The 14,651-nt window shown below is 41.2% G+C and overlaps 1 protein-coding gene across 1 annotated transcript in view; it reads left to right on the forward strand.

The window, feature by feature from the left end:
- LOC106751930 (protein eva-1 homolog C) overlaps positions 1-14,651 on the forward strand; it is a 182,411-nt gene that overhangs the window by 1,020 nt on the left and 166,740 nt on the right. The window lies entirely within an intron of this gene.

Below are 14,651 nucleotides of genomic sequence, written 5' to 3' on the forward strand. Positions count from 1 at the left end.
CGAATTTTTCTCTCAGCGGGCTGAAATTTCGATTCGAGCAAGTACGACGAAATGTCCATCATATCGAGTGATCTCAGATTCGTAAATTTCAAATTCTTGCCCGACTCGGATTATTCGTTTGCAGCTAATTGTTAACTGCTGTAGTATAGGTTAATCATTTTGCCGGGGTCTCCGCTCGTAAAACTTTAATTGGCTTTGGATGAACGTTCTCTATATGAAAGTAATTCTCCTGTTTATTCTGGAATACACCCATCAACCGTGCATGAATGACACGCGCTATGCTAAATGATAAAATTCATGAAGGGGCGACGGAAGCGGCACGGATTGCCGCGAAGTACGTTCTTTTTCATGCAAATTGCATCGAAAATTGAAGTCTGCGCGAGACTGTAATGGCTCGTACATTTTCTTCGTGCAGTCTGTATTGAGCCGGCGGAGCACAGTTATAATCGTCACATTCTCTCTCATTTTTCGAACTCCAGAAGATCTCAGTAAAGTACTCGACGTGAAATCCCTATCAATGCGAAAAATCAACGCGGATTCCTTTAATCTCAGTTTTACTTCTCTGAAGAGCAAAATCTAAAATCGAGTGTAAAATTGATTGCTTATGCTCGATTGAATATCTGAGAGCTCTCGCACCGCTCGGTATTTAAAGTTTGAGATCTTGGGGGGAGAGGGGGGGGGAGGGATGAGATTGGCCGAATGGAATCGTGTCGCCGCATATTCCGAGAAGCGGCGGCAACTCCATGTGCATATAATTAAGATATTAGAGGGTAAATTGAGGGAATTGCCGCTCAGGAGATGTAGCATGTCGCTCACGTTTAGCTCCATCTTTCGTGACGCCTAAGACGCTCGCGCAGTCCTGCAACAATTAGTATAATTAGACTGAATAATGTTCAAGTCAATATCTCCCGTCTCTCATGTTATCGACGGCGTGCGTCTGCGCTCGTTTTGATTCACGAGTAAATTCTGACCCGATGCGCTATAAATCAGGGATCATTGTCACGTGCGAATTAGTTGCAGTCCGGCCATTCGTATAATTTATCTAACACGCACGAAATCGTTTACATATAGATAACGATTGTCAAGCGCGTTTTATGTTCGCGCTTACGCTCCGCTTCGCGATTAAACGAATATATCGTGGGATTTGTAAGAACAGTCGGTTATATCCGACCGCCGCTCTATGACGATTTATACGACAATTTATACGACGGCTCGTATATATTGCGGCTGTCGATTTGTTGGGGAATTAGTGTGCTCGTTAATAATTAACGCCGAGGAAAGAAACGCCGAAATTGATGTGCCGAAAACTGAGAAATCTCGCGCGACCCTCTTCCGGCAATTTTAGAGCGATTTTGCAGACTGCCGTATAATTACATGCGAATATACGAAATGGAGGTTAGGGGATTCGCTATCGTATCGCAGATCCGCGAGTGTGGCCGAATTTTCCATCGGAATGTTAGAATTGCGCGATAAATCGTTGAGGAATTTTGATGTATAAAGCCGGGATATGACTAGAATTATTAATTAGAGTTATTAACACGAATTCCATATATGGATGTTACCGAATAAAAGCACTGCAAAGCATCGAATAAAGCTCTACATTTTATGTTATATATATAACATAATTTCTATATTGTTACTTTTTTATATTATTGTTTAATTAGTATACTCATATTCATTGGAATAACCGTTTTTAATTATTTTCCTCTACGAACTCGGCTATTTTGTAAATTAAATTTATTTAAATAAAGCCCTTTTTACTTCTGAGAAGGTGATTGTTCCGGATATTCCATGGGTACTTTGTATCGCGAATATCATTGTAATTATAAGAAATTATAACAATTATTTGATATTAACATAAATATTACTATAGTGATACTAAAAATAGCACATTTATATATATTATTATTGGAATTAGTGTCTGCACGGAAAAATAGAACTTAATTTATGCAACAGAATAGGGACCAGATGAAAACTCAGAAGAAAGGAAAACTCGGCGAAGTGATATATATCTCTGTTATTGCGACAGAGAACATTCGAACATTCAGCTGCTCGGTTAAAACTCGGTTGAGACAACTGAGAACAATTGACTGAGCAGAAACCTCCCTACAGGAATCCTTCAGTTTCTGTAATCGAATTTTCGTCAAATTCTGAGACAACGAACAATTCAATTACACCGACGGAATAACTTTTTCTATGTGATACTCGGATATTATGAAATTTATTAATTTATATTTCAATTTTTGGCTAACTGTATACCCTTCTGTGAGAATCCTTCGTGCTCCGCTAATGTACGGAGAAAACAAGTTTTGCTGGAATAGCAAATTGTTTTTTTTTTTTGTAATAATTCTTTGTAGTATAGTGACAACAAAAAGATTTGTCACACGGAAAGAATAATTTTGCTGTTGTAGCAGAACGTTGTTGCGACAACAATAAAATTTCGTTGGCATAACCAAATTATTTTGCCGTTCATACATTAAGTAAACAGCAATTAATATTTAACAAATCTTTCTTCTATTCAAATAAATTTTCTTTTGCTGTCCAAACAAGTTTTTCTGCCGTCATTAAATTAACAAACAATTTTCTATTCTAGCAAAACTTGTTTTCCTAGTGCGCACCTGGCTTTCGTTTCGATCGTCACGATTGGTCTTGAGGTGCCAGCACGTTACGTCCAAATATTGGACACGCCGATTGTGATCAACGAGCTCGATCGTAAAGTTGGTCAGACCTGTCATGTAGGTGCTAACGTGTGCAAAAAGAAAGCGAGAGAAGCAGAGGAAGAGTGAGGAAGAGGTTGAGCGAGATGAATAAAGGCGAGAAGAACGGATAGCGCATTTGCGCGGGGCGACGAATAGCCGCGGGTGAAAGCGCGTAATTACCCTCGTAAATCTATCGGATGTTTTCGAAGGAGGGAAAGAGATCGGGTGTCCCGCCGATGGCACTTTATCGATAGTCTGCGCAGTCGTTTGGACTCGCTCGTAAATTCTTATTATAATTGGCGCGATTGCGGAGCGGCCGGAAATCGCGATCGGCGGCCGCCGCCGCGGCCTTTGGTAGTTTGAAAAGTCGCGGCCATCACTATAAATCGCTCGGAACGATGGACGCTCGCGGGCTTACGTACGAGTGAAGTTTCGCAGATTCAGGTGAGAGGCGCTTGGAAAAAAGCTAGGAGTTGGGAGCACCGTAGAAGAGCCGTTAGGTAGCGCGCAAGAGCATTCGGGGTTTTAAGAGGTTCGACGTTACGGTCTATAAAAAAGTTGCTCCGGGAAGATGAATGCTCCGAAATAGATTCGGCCCGTTTCTCAGAGATTATCCGACAAGGATTAGCTATGCGGATAAAGCGTCATTGCGCGTCGAGGATCGAGGATAAATTCGTAGCGAAATGTGTTCGCCGGCGTGAGATTCGCGCGCGCCGGCGTTGCGTTATATAACTTAATCTTGATTATCTTGCTCGGATATCTTTGCCGTCTTCCGCTATAAATTGTACAAAATCTGTGCGAAATGAGGTCACGAACTGCAAGGGGAACGCGCGCGCGCACCTATCTGCATTTCGCCGGGAACAATTCTTCCCCGGCCATAATTCAATGCCGCCGGCGAAAAAACGGACAAATCATAATTTTCACTCTTTCATGAAATAGATTCAAATATTCGAAAATTAATGCAAGATATTTTATATTCGCTACGATTGCGCCATTGATGAAATTCGAGTCGGCCGGCTTGCGCGCGCTTCGCGTCGGGAAAGCTGCGCAAATACATTTCTAACAATATCTCGGAATTTTGTTTTCATCATATATTCCGATATCTCCGCGAGATGCATTACAGTAGGCATTATATTGCGCGTGACAGCACGAACGTCGCATGAATCACTGATATTTTGTGTGGGTAATTACTGTATACCGTTGAGACTAGCCGTTCTTTATCATTTGAAATACGCGACAGCATATTGCGCCGAAATCGCTTACAACCGGTCTTACTATTAATTTACGTAGAGGTAAAACAATAGCTCGCATGCGTAATTGACCGGTACGTGGAGCAGTTTTCAGAACCGAATACGATTAAACGACCTTCCTGTTATCGTTTGCTTTAGGTATAACTGTCGAGTTCTTAAATAAATTCACAGTTCTCTCTCTCTCTGTCTCTCGGCGCTTCGTCAAATTTCATAAATTATTCAGTGCTATATCCCTCTGCAAACTCGAGACACATTTTCTCGCAAGACATTTTGTCGGCGCGGAGTAGCTTATGAATCGTACATTACTTATTTCACGAACTTTTCATGTTTATTATTTACGCGCATCGCGCCGCTTTTCACTCTACTCGCTTTAATGATGTGCGCGTTCGTCGGCTTACATCGCATACAATATATCCATAATCGATGGAATAAACGTGCTCTTGTCGTGTTACGAACTCCTTCCCTATCGACACCCTCTCTCCCCCGTCTTCTCACATTCAATCTCGCACATTCTTTTCGGGGGATAAAAGTTTCGACGGGAGAGCACTTCGTTTTCAAGCTTTTCCATTTCCGTTTCCATCCTCCGTCGCCGCCGCCGCCTTACGGTCGCCGCAACAGAACGCCTATTTTCTCGACTCTCGATTCAGCAAGTCGCATAGTAGGTAGGTGGCTCGGCTACGGTTTAGTAGCGGTCTACACTTCACGGAAGTGCATTTACCTATTGTTCGGCTGGCTCGTCTTTCTTTCCGAGTTGAAAGCGTGCCCAATCTACATATCTGGCCCCGTGTAAATATCCGGCGATGTTGTACGCACGCTTCTGCCCCCGTTATTTGTAGCTCACTGTGCTTTCGTATTATCGGCAGGTTGTGATTCCGAGCGACGCGCACAGTCGCCCTACGAGATTGCGTTTCCTTTTGTTCAAAGGCGATGTAACTTCGCGTGTAACGGCGCGTGTGTTACTTTTGAAACGAGCTTCGCAGATTACCGGCGCTTTCTCTCCCTCCCTATCTCTCTCTTTCTCTCGACCCGCCCGTTTCTCTTGTCGAGTTGCAGGAGTGCGCTGAATTTACATATGTATCCACTTGGGCGTAAAGTTTTTTACGCTCCTCTCCACTGATCCGCTGTGCATAATCAGACGTATGCACGGTTAGCTCTGATTTCGTTCAACCCGCACGTTTTTCCATCAAAGTTCCCGCAGAACAAATAGAAAGCGCCGGTTGTGTGCGCTTTGAAATTGAGATCTTCGGGGCGAGATAAGCCACGATCGCATGTTTTAAACATAAGGATGTAAGAGGTCAAAGTTCGGCCGATGTAACGAGCGCACCACGACGGAGAGTCGAAACCCGATGTACAAAAACACGGTGGGACGCGTAACGGACTTTTCCCCGTTTTTCGTTTCCCTCGTATTATCATCACCGTTTCGGGAATGATCATTTGCTGAGAGATCGCAAAACCCTTTCGTCGCTTATACGCGCGAGACGCATCTTGTCGGATTGCTTCGACACACATTCGCGCCGTCATCGCAGGTAAATTGGCATAACCTCGGTCGACCGGAATTTACGCTGAAATAACTGTAAATAAACGTATCTGTTTACGTATCTATTTGGCGTGGCGATACGTACGATAGATAGATATAATCTGCGATACATATGTAATTAATGCGGAATTATTCCGAGCTGCAGTGATCGCGCGGCCACCTCTCCTCGCATTTATCCCTTACGATTGATGAGGTGGCGTTCGTAACACGCGGATAACTTTGCGAATGGAGCGTGTATCGGGTGTGCCTGCGAGATAATTATTAGCCGCTAATTTGCAATCGTTGCCATCTGACTAATGGCCGGCCATAATACACGTGCGGCGTAGTCGCGATAATTTATTAATAACGCATGCATAAGTACACGCAGCAGCCTTATCGTGGGATTTCAACGAATCTATTCTGCGCGAATTCCGTCTCACGGTGCACGCCTGACGGAAAATCGCGATTTCGCCGGGAGGATTCTCGGTAACGCGTTCGCCGATTTCCCGTTGCTTTTCCTGTTTACAGTGTGAAACGTGCTTTTTGCATTTAATGAAAATCCGATCCGATCGTCTCGACGCGCCGTGTAACAAATAGCGGCAAGCGGAACGAATTATTTATTAAATTTTACCTGCATACAGATTTAGTTAAATCTCCGTAATTAAGGGCAGCTTTGCGGATATGAATAATGTTAAGAGACACATCCTACATTTCAGCCTGACGTTCGACGTACAATTTGACTCACGGTTAATTGAAGAAGTTGTGTGTAGGGAAGGAGAGACGTTACGTTTTTGGAACGACGAAATTTCGTAACTTTTTCTTAAATAGCTCAGTTCAGTAATACCGCACAGTATGCTGCTCAATTAAGGTTCCTAACTCGGAAGAAACTGAAAAGGTTACGTGTTTTAGCGCTGTTTTAGCGTCACTTCTTGCGGAAGAATAAAGAATGCAGTTTCGCCACGGGAGGCTTATATCGGGACGTCCTATTTAAGCAACGTTAAAGGTATGACGACGAAATTATTGCCATTTTTGAAATTAAACTCCCGTATGATTATATCGCGAGTGGTTTTAATCTTTTCTGTCTATTATTCGGAATTTTGCGATTGCGTGTAACCCGCCTGCATCACGCTACGATGCCCATTGTATCGTTAAATCCACGCGATACAATTTTAAATGCTACATTATCGCTTAATGCGCATTTGTTACACGGCAATAGCAGAAATTGAAAGCTGAAGCTGGCGGAATATCCTTTCGCGGGACAAATTAACCAATACCGACCGCTTTATAAATCGGCGCGTACTTGATAACCGCGTATCGCTATTTCGTGTCCATTTTACCGTAAGCTATTCGCAAATTTATTGCGGCCATAGATCTGGGCAAGCTTTTCACAGGCGAGCATTTACCCCGCCGCTATTTATCGGCGCCGTATCGCGTCTGATTAATCAGATTTGCTTTAATAGCCGAAAGTATCCAACATCGGTGAGAAATTACAACGGCAGAAGCGCGACATGCAAGATGAAGAGCACGTTACTCGTGCGACAGGAATTAGCCGTCCCTCCGTCGCCGATCGATATGTCTAAATTGGGAAATGTCTCGCGCTTTCCGCGATTTTGTCAAATATATAACATTTTTACACGTTACACACCGGCGCGGAGTTGATGAGCTTTCATTCCCATTAATAACCCGACGATGAAATTCAACAGTAGCGAATAAAACATTCAGGAGAAAAGGATTTCGATCAAGAAGAAAAATTTTATATCCGTCCGCTGCGAAGTATCGATTTAAAATCGAGAATATAGGGACACCCGTCGCTGAAAATGTGCGTATTCAATCGTTCGACGTTCAGTCGTTATCGTCATGGGCGTAATTTGGAGTACATCGGGAAGAGTTATGCAAAGAATTAGGTGCAGCGTGCGGGCGAGAGGCGGCAACTTTCCGAAAACCGGGCAAGAGCGAACCGGTGCAACGTTGGCGGCGCGGCGCTGAATCACGGCTGCATCTGTCGTATATTAGTTTCCATTTCAGTTTCCAGCGGAACTCTCGAATTTTCCTCTTTCCTCGCGTTGCACGCGGAAGAGACGGCTTGTTTCACGGCGTCATTACGTAGCTACTTAAAAAAATATCCTACGCCGCAACCGCTTAATTAGAGATACTAGCGGTCTAATTATGCCCGGGGAGGGGTCGCGGGGTAGTTTCGTGCACGTAGCCTAGCGTACAATTTTATCCGGCGGTTTTCCGACAACGGCGGCTAATTTTTGCGCGCGTTTTGCGAATGCGTACGGCTGTGCATGTTACGCCGGCGTGGATAAAATTGACACTGCCACTTGGCATAGAATGTAATTACTTTAATCCGTTAAACGAAGCTGACGAATTAAAGCGTCCTTTGAAGTGTCCCCGTAATGTACATCGTTACTCACGTATTGAAAAATTCCCGTCTCTGTATCATCGTATTCCTCCGTGATCAGATTAAATTTACCATGGCGTTTATATTTTATACTCCGCGCGATATTACGTTCGTGATCCGCGCGTGATTCGCATCGAACGAGAAATTATTCCCTTCATCAGGTTAGACGTTCGTTTTGCGTATCCCTGACAAATTTCTTCACGAAGTTGAAGCCGCTCTTTACCACGTCAGTTCGATTTTCAAAACTCTCGTAGGAAACTTTCCTCTCTTCCGCTTGGGATGGTTTGACAACTGCCTCACGTGTTTTTCACAGTTTATACATGTGGTTTGTACATATGCCCGCTGGAGCACGTACGTATCATCTGTCAGTCGTCGCAATCCCCTGGAAACTTCGAGTATCTTCAAGGATAACTCCCTAAGGGCTAATATCATACTTTCTGAATGTCTTTAATAGCCGGGACTGCTACGACTACACCGCGAACAGTCCGTACAATGACACTTCTATAAAAGGGAAGTCATGGGAAAGGGAATTATAAAGAACCATCGAGGTTGTTCTTGCAGGATTGTAGCGCGTGAGAAGAAACAATGATAAGCTTTTATTGCACGGAATGGTCGTAAGGATGCGAAATATATTTGCGCCAAATGCTTGCGGCAGCAATTTTTAGGAAATCGTTTATACTCGTCACGTTTAACCAAAGCTGAGCCGTTTTCCCGGGAAATCATTAGATATTTACAATTAATTTGTTTGAGCGTAAAAGAAAACAAAAATAGAAAATTTTGCCGAAAGCTTTCGCGCACAGTTCCGCAATCAAGCGTGTTCTACGTTTCCAATCGAGCGACGGAGGAAATAAAATTACGCGCCCGACCTTTGGCTTCTCGCGTTCCTAGCGAAGAATAATTCTCGTATTTTATTTCATGGCATCCGGTACATGTATATTCAGTGACAACGTACATCGCGACGCGAATCTGAATAGAAAAAATAGTACGTGGAGAGACAGAGGATTTTGTTGAAATGTTCACGGCGCGCCTTCAAGTTGTGAGAAATGAAATTAAGAAACTCGAGCTGGTCAGTTGATCGTATTACGTTGCTTGAAAAAGAAAAAAAGTGGAAAAGTATAAGTTATCTCAGTGTATTAAAGCGTGCCGCGGAAACACATCGTTAGGACTGCTCGATAGCGTTAAAGCCGACGAATTTATGTTATTGCGTATCGCGACACTGCGACTGGAGTTAAAGCACGTTTTGCACAGCAGCCAATTGTCTCTTTGCGTTATTAATTTCTTCCTTGTCTCCTTCACTCGACAACTCGTTTTTCTCGCGATCGGCTAAGTTACGAGGGTTCGCACTTAGCTTTAAGTGGCTGTAGCTGCTGTAAAAACTAGCGGAAGGATTGGAAGATGGTTCGAACGACACGTTTTGCCCGAGAACGACGACTTTACGAATGATTTATCGTTTGACGAATTCGTGTCGTCTTTCGTATCGACGCGGAAGTACTATTTTTACAATTCCGTGACAATGCTGCAACTTATTTCCCGTCGAGATATGGTTTTTTATTATATTCATATATTTTCTCACATATAAGAGATATGATAAAATACTTGGACAATAAAAATCTATATAGCTGCGCCGTGAAATTGATATTAATTAAAAAATATGAATAAAACAGAGGGAGATAATAAAAGGGAGAGTAAAAATCTGCAGATGCATTTGTTAGTATTGATTAATTATTTCACGTTATTCTTGTGCTACGAATTCTTCTCGAATAAAGTTTTTTTTGGAGCGGAGATACGATATTGCTTTTGCGCGGCCAGCATTCAGCTCATTGGCCGATACTTCGATTTCACGCTTGACGAGATAAAAGAATATACAGTGCCGTATATACAGCTATTGCGTGTCCTTATTTTGCTACTCCTATTCTTATCTATAAATAATACTTTGCAACTCCTCTTGTAACAAGTACATTGTTTTCCAGCGCTTTGTCCTCGATTAAAACATTCTCAAATAGATTTTGCCCTATATCGCAATAACGAAAATATTGAAGTATTATAAAAATAGTTCATTTCTTTTTACTATACATAATAGGAACGTGCACTGAGAAACCCATTTAGTTGAATCAACTAAATTCTTGTTTGACTATGGGCAAACAAATTTTTTGTTATAAGAACCAAGATTTAGTTCTCTGAACCAAAGATTTGGTTCTTTGAAACCTTTGAAACTTCAGAGAAACAAATCTTCGGTTTAGACAACCATACTTTGGTTATTACAATCAAAAAGGTTATTTGTCCATAGTCAAACAAGAATTTGGTTAACTTAACAAAATGGGTTTCTAAGTATGTGAAAATGTTCTACGTGAACCGTATATATTTCGATGTAATCGAGTAAATTACTCAGAGATGGATTTTGATAATGCAACATTCCAATCTTTTGTATCCATTGTTAAAGTAATTGAATAACATGTACGTTACATGTTCTTTCATTTGCTATAACACATAATCATTGTTAATTATGCAAATGTTGCCAACACGGTTGCTGAAATATTTTATATTTATAGCAGTTACGAATAAATGGTCCGCGTTGATACGTTTTTCATGAATGCTCCGCAAATTAATTTGATGAAAAGCAACAATGATGAATATCATTAACGTTTTTATCTTTATTGAGCAGTAACGAGAATTTGGTTATGTTTTCGCAGTATAGATTTCTCAATTTTTGAACAGTGTTTGCAAAAATATGAAATATTCATTACGAAATATTATTACGACGAGAAATTTCTGCAATGTGTGCAAAGTGAAATTGTACTTAAAACTGATAATGTCTACAACGCGTGAATAGATTTTATTAAATAATATTAAATGAAGCACGCAAATTTGAACACTTTTCGAATCTTGAATTTTCGAAATTTGAACCTCTGTTCAATATTCTTATTAAGTATTATTGTCATTTCTCTTTTAATCTTATTAATTTATCTAAAATTGATTTCTATAAATTTATATACTACCATAAACAGAGATTCCAATATATCTTCCATGTATCCGACTCGAAATAGAACGATGGCTTTAATGAACAACAAATGATCAGCGATACGGCGTACAACTAAAACTATCGACCAACAACTGTATTCACCATTATGAAATACCAAATTGTATTGTATGCGAGTTTCAAAAACTTTTATTGTGTAGTAACATTGAAAATGATCCAAAGCGGGACTGAAACTTTTGTTTCTAACTAATAATTCAAGTGTTCAAATTTGCGTACTTAAAATCTGCACTTTTTCCTAAAAGTCCTAATCTTTTGAGATATGTTGATTTATAATCTGAAAGCCTTTACATATTTTATGATTAAATAAAGTATTTAAGATAAGCGGTTGATCTGAAAAAGGCGAATAATAAATCAACTTGGCAATGTTTGTTGGTTATATTGATAGATAATTATGTTAAAATGATATGGATTTGGATCATTTTATTTGCATTCATTTCTTTACGATTTAAATTAATATTCATTTGCACCGGACCGCAAGCAGTGATTCGTTTCTTTTCCTCAATTTTCCTTATATTTAATTTCCAAAGCTCGTTATGTCCGAAGCGATAGATTCCCGCTTTGGCTTTGTGCCATCTAAAGGCAAACGGCTTGGGAGGAGTGGAAAGTCACCGAGCAGAAGGTAGCTATGACTTCGAATATCTTTATAGGGTATATCTCTAAATGCTAAATCAGTGGAAATTCCGAAGTTCGGGAACGCGAACACGTTGAAGCTTGCTTCTAGATTCATTCGCTCCGACGTTCCTTTTCATTTGTACTTTATCTCTTTCGTTATTTCATATTGAATTCCACTCCGATCTCTTTCATTCCTTCATTCTTTGAGAAAATGTTATTTCGTACATTCCTTTAGCGTATTAATTTTAAGCTCAGTTCGTATTTATAAAAGCGAATGGCGTGATGTAATATATTGGGAATCAAATTTCAGACCTAAGAATCTCAAATATTTAGTTTAAAATATCTAGTTTTTTTTTTTAATTTATTATAAAACTATCCACGAACAAAATGAGACACCTGAATAATGCGTCGACCCATTTCTTTATAGTAATAGTAACATCGTAATGATCTTTTCTTATATTTCATTTATTGCATGGCCAGAAACACTCTAATCAAGGGAAGCCATATCGAATATTTTTATTACGACAGAGAGCACGAATGCGGAGGTCACGTCACACGTAGATGGGAATTGGTCTGAATGCGGGTGGAAAAAGTGTATCTGCGTTATAAATCATCCTTTTTCCCAGCGGAGGGCATACTCGACTAAAATTTGCCATCTGGATGCCCTTTCGATGTACGCGAGATACTTCATTACTATCTGAATTCCATTTACAGTGGAAAATGAGACCCATGTTACCGAGCCCTGGAAACAATAACGTGGAAATATATTGGATTTCCTAGGTATTTCTCATTTTTTCTCTCTCCAATTAGAAACCAACAAGTCTCGACTATTAGTCTCGACTATAACAATAAATTAGCGACACTTATTCATATTTTACATGTTCCTTTCTGGAATACATTGCACGTACAGTGGAAAATAATTATATTAACAAATAAGTATTGCCTCGCAAGTATAATGAACACATTAAAAATTCGATTATAAATTTAATTTAAACGGAGATTTACAAGTTATATAATTGAAAACAGATATCTCGGTTTATAACTCGGTTTATAACTCTTAATATCCTTGATGGTATTCATCTGGTATTGATTTACGTAAAAATAAACAGCTTTCCCAAGAATTTCTTTTAATATGTTGCTCGTTTAATTTCTCTGCGCCTTAACCTTGAAATAGGAAACGAGACAGATTCTTTAAACGCGAAGTAAAGAATCAGTAGGAGCTCTGGAAGTCATGAAATAGCGCCCCAACAGTTATCCGTAGGATAAGGATTTCTGCGAGAGTAACTCGATGTGGTTCTAGCTCATTCGTAATCCGTGAATAATGAGCTCTGCACTCGGGATTCTTAATCCCGTATTGTGCGTCTCTGTGGATCACGTAGGATCATCTCATTTGAGTATCGCGCCGGGTTACGCTGGGTACACATATACACAGTGATCCGCGTAAAAATACGAGAATACGGTCGCTTTAGTCGTTATGAAAACACCGCATATTTATGTTACAGAAAATTATTTTCTCAAGCGAAGATTTCAACGGTTTCGCGCTTGCGTTAAATTCACACTTGCCTTGCGGGGAAGCTTTTACGAGATAACGGAAACGGTTATTTACCTTATTTCCGTAATTTTTCTCGCGGACATTGTTTTCAATATTACAGAGATGCGAGATTACTTTAAAATCCACGTAACTCTCACCAGCGGGGAGAATAGTCCCCCGACTGTATCACGACGCGTCTTCAATTGTATCTGCGATTTTTTATCAGCTCGTACACGGAAGATGTATCTCTCTCGGCTTTGAAAAGCATCGGGGAAACGCTCGTACTTTCAAATCGGATTCGAGGGGCGCTTTAATATCGCGTCCATACTTAATCCAGAAGTAGCAAACTCCATCACGACGGTGACGCTTCTTAATCCTCGCATTATCCTGCGTGTCTACGGGTCAGGCAGGCACATCCTTTCAGGCTCTTATCCCCGTGCTCGTGGAAGGGGGCGGAGCATTTCATAAATCCTGGCACGAAAGATAAGTGGGTCCTGAATGTCCCTCGTTCTGCTTCCTTGGCAGCGGTTCATGACCCGCCTGAATCTTCCCGACATTTTGGTACGATAAACGAGAGCGAGTTACGATCCCAAGCCGCCTTAGTTTAAAATTAAAATCTAATGATTAGCATCGAGGCCTATCTCGACGCGATACTGTTTCACGTTGGGGAAAAACGATACGAATCGGTAATTCTGATATATCTTAGACAAGACGTCTGTTCCCCGTAGCTGCACTTTTCAACGTTACTCCGTACTTGATCTCATGGAAGCATGACATCAGTGGTGCGATGATCTCTATTTTTAACTAGTCGAACTTCTGCCAACCTCTATTTTTATTAATTTCGATAATAGTAGCCTCTTAGTGATGAAATATTATTGAAATAATTACCACAATATCTCTGCAGTTTCACACACTGCAAGCCGTGGACACGGTAGCATAAAACATTACAAGTCTATTTGGATATAAAATGAAATAAATATATATTCAAGCTTTCGAATAGAAGCACATCCCAGAGAAGTTCGGAAAGTGCAGCTAAATAGACTAGACTTATGGCTCCTCGTCGATGAATACGCCGTGTCCGATAGAGCGGAAACGAGGCGCGACAATGGCGACGACGGCCACGGAAAGAATCGGTCCCACCAAGTCAACCGGCCGGTATAATACCGGTTCGCGACTACCTGGGCGATATGAAGCCATAAATGCGTTAAAGAGCCGGATATGCCGCGACCATGCGTTCGCCAGAGCTGAAACACGATGCGTCGACGTAATCATAGGCATCGATCCGGTTTCTGGAGTACCGTCAAGTCAGCGAGGGTATCCCTATGCCACGGCGTTCGTCACCCTCGAGCCCCTATATGTAAACGCTCAACCTGCAATTTGCGAGACATTCGTCGTTATCTCGTCGGACGCTTTGCATACAAACGATCGTACCGGGCTACCCGCCGAACGATCGGTGCCGATCGATTGTTTGTTTTGGAAATTTTCAGCACTGTCCTAACTCTGTGAGATTTATGAGACCCTTCTGGGGCTTGTCGGGGTTCTCCGCTTCTGGATATGTATGGAGGATATCTCTCTCTCTCTCTCTCTCTCTGCCCCTCGTTC

This window comes from Dinoponera quadriceps, unplaced genomic scaffold, assembly GCF_001313825.1.
Source record: "Dinoponera quadriceps isolate SergipeBrazil2010 unplaced genomic scaffold, ASM131382v1 scaffold316, whole genome shotgun sequence".
Classification (NCBI taxonomy): domain Eukaryota; kingdom Metazoa; phylum Arthropoda; class Insecta; order Hymenoptera; family Formicidae; genus Dinoponera; species Dinoponera quadriceps.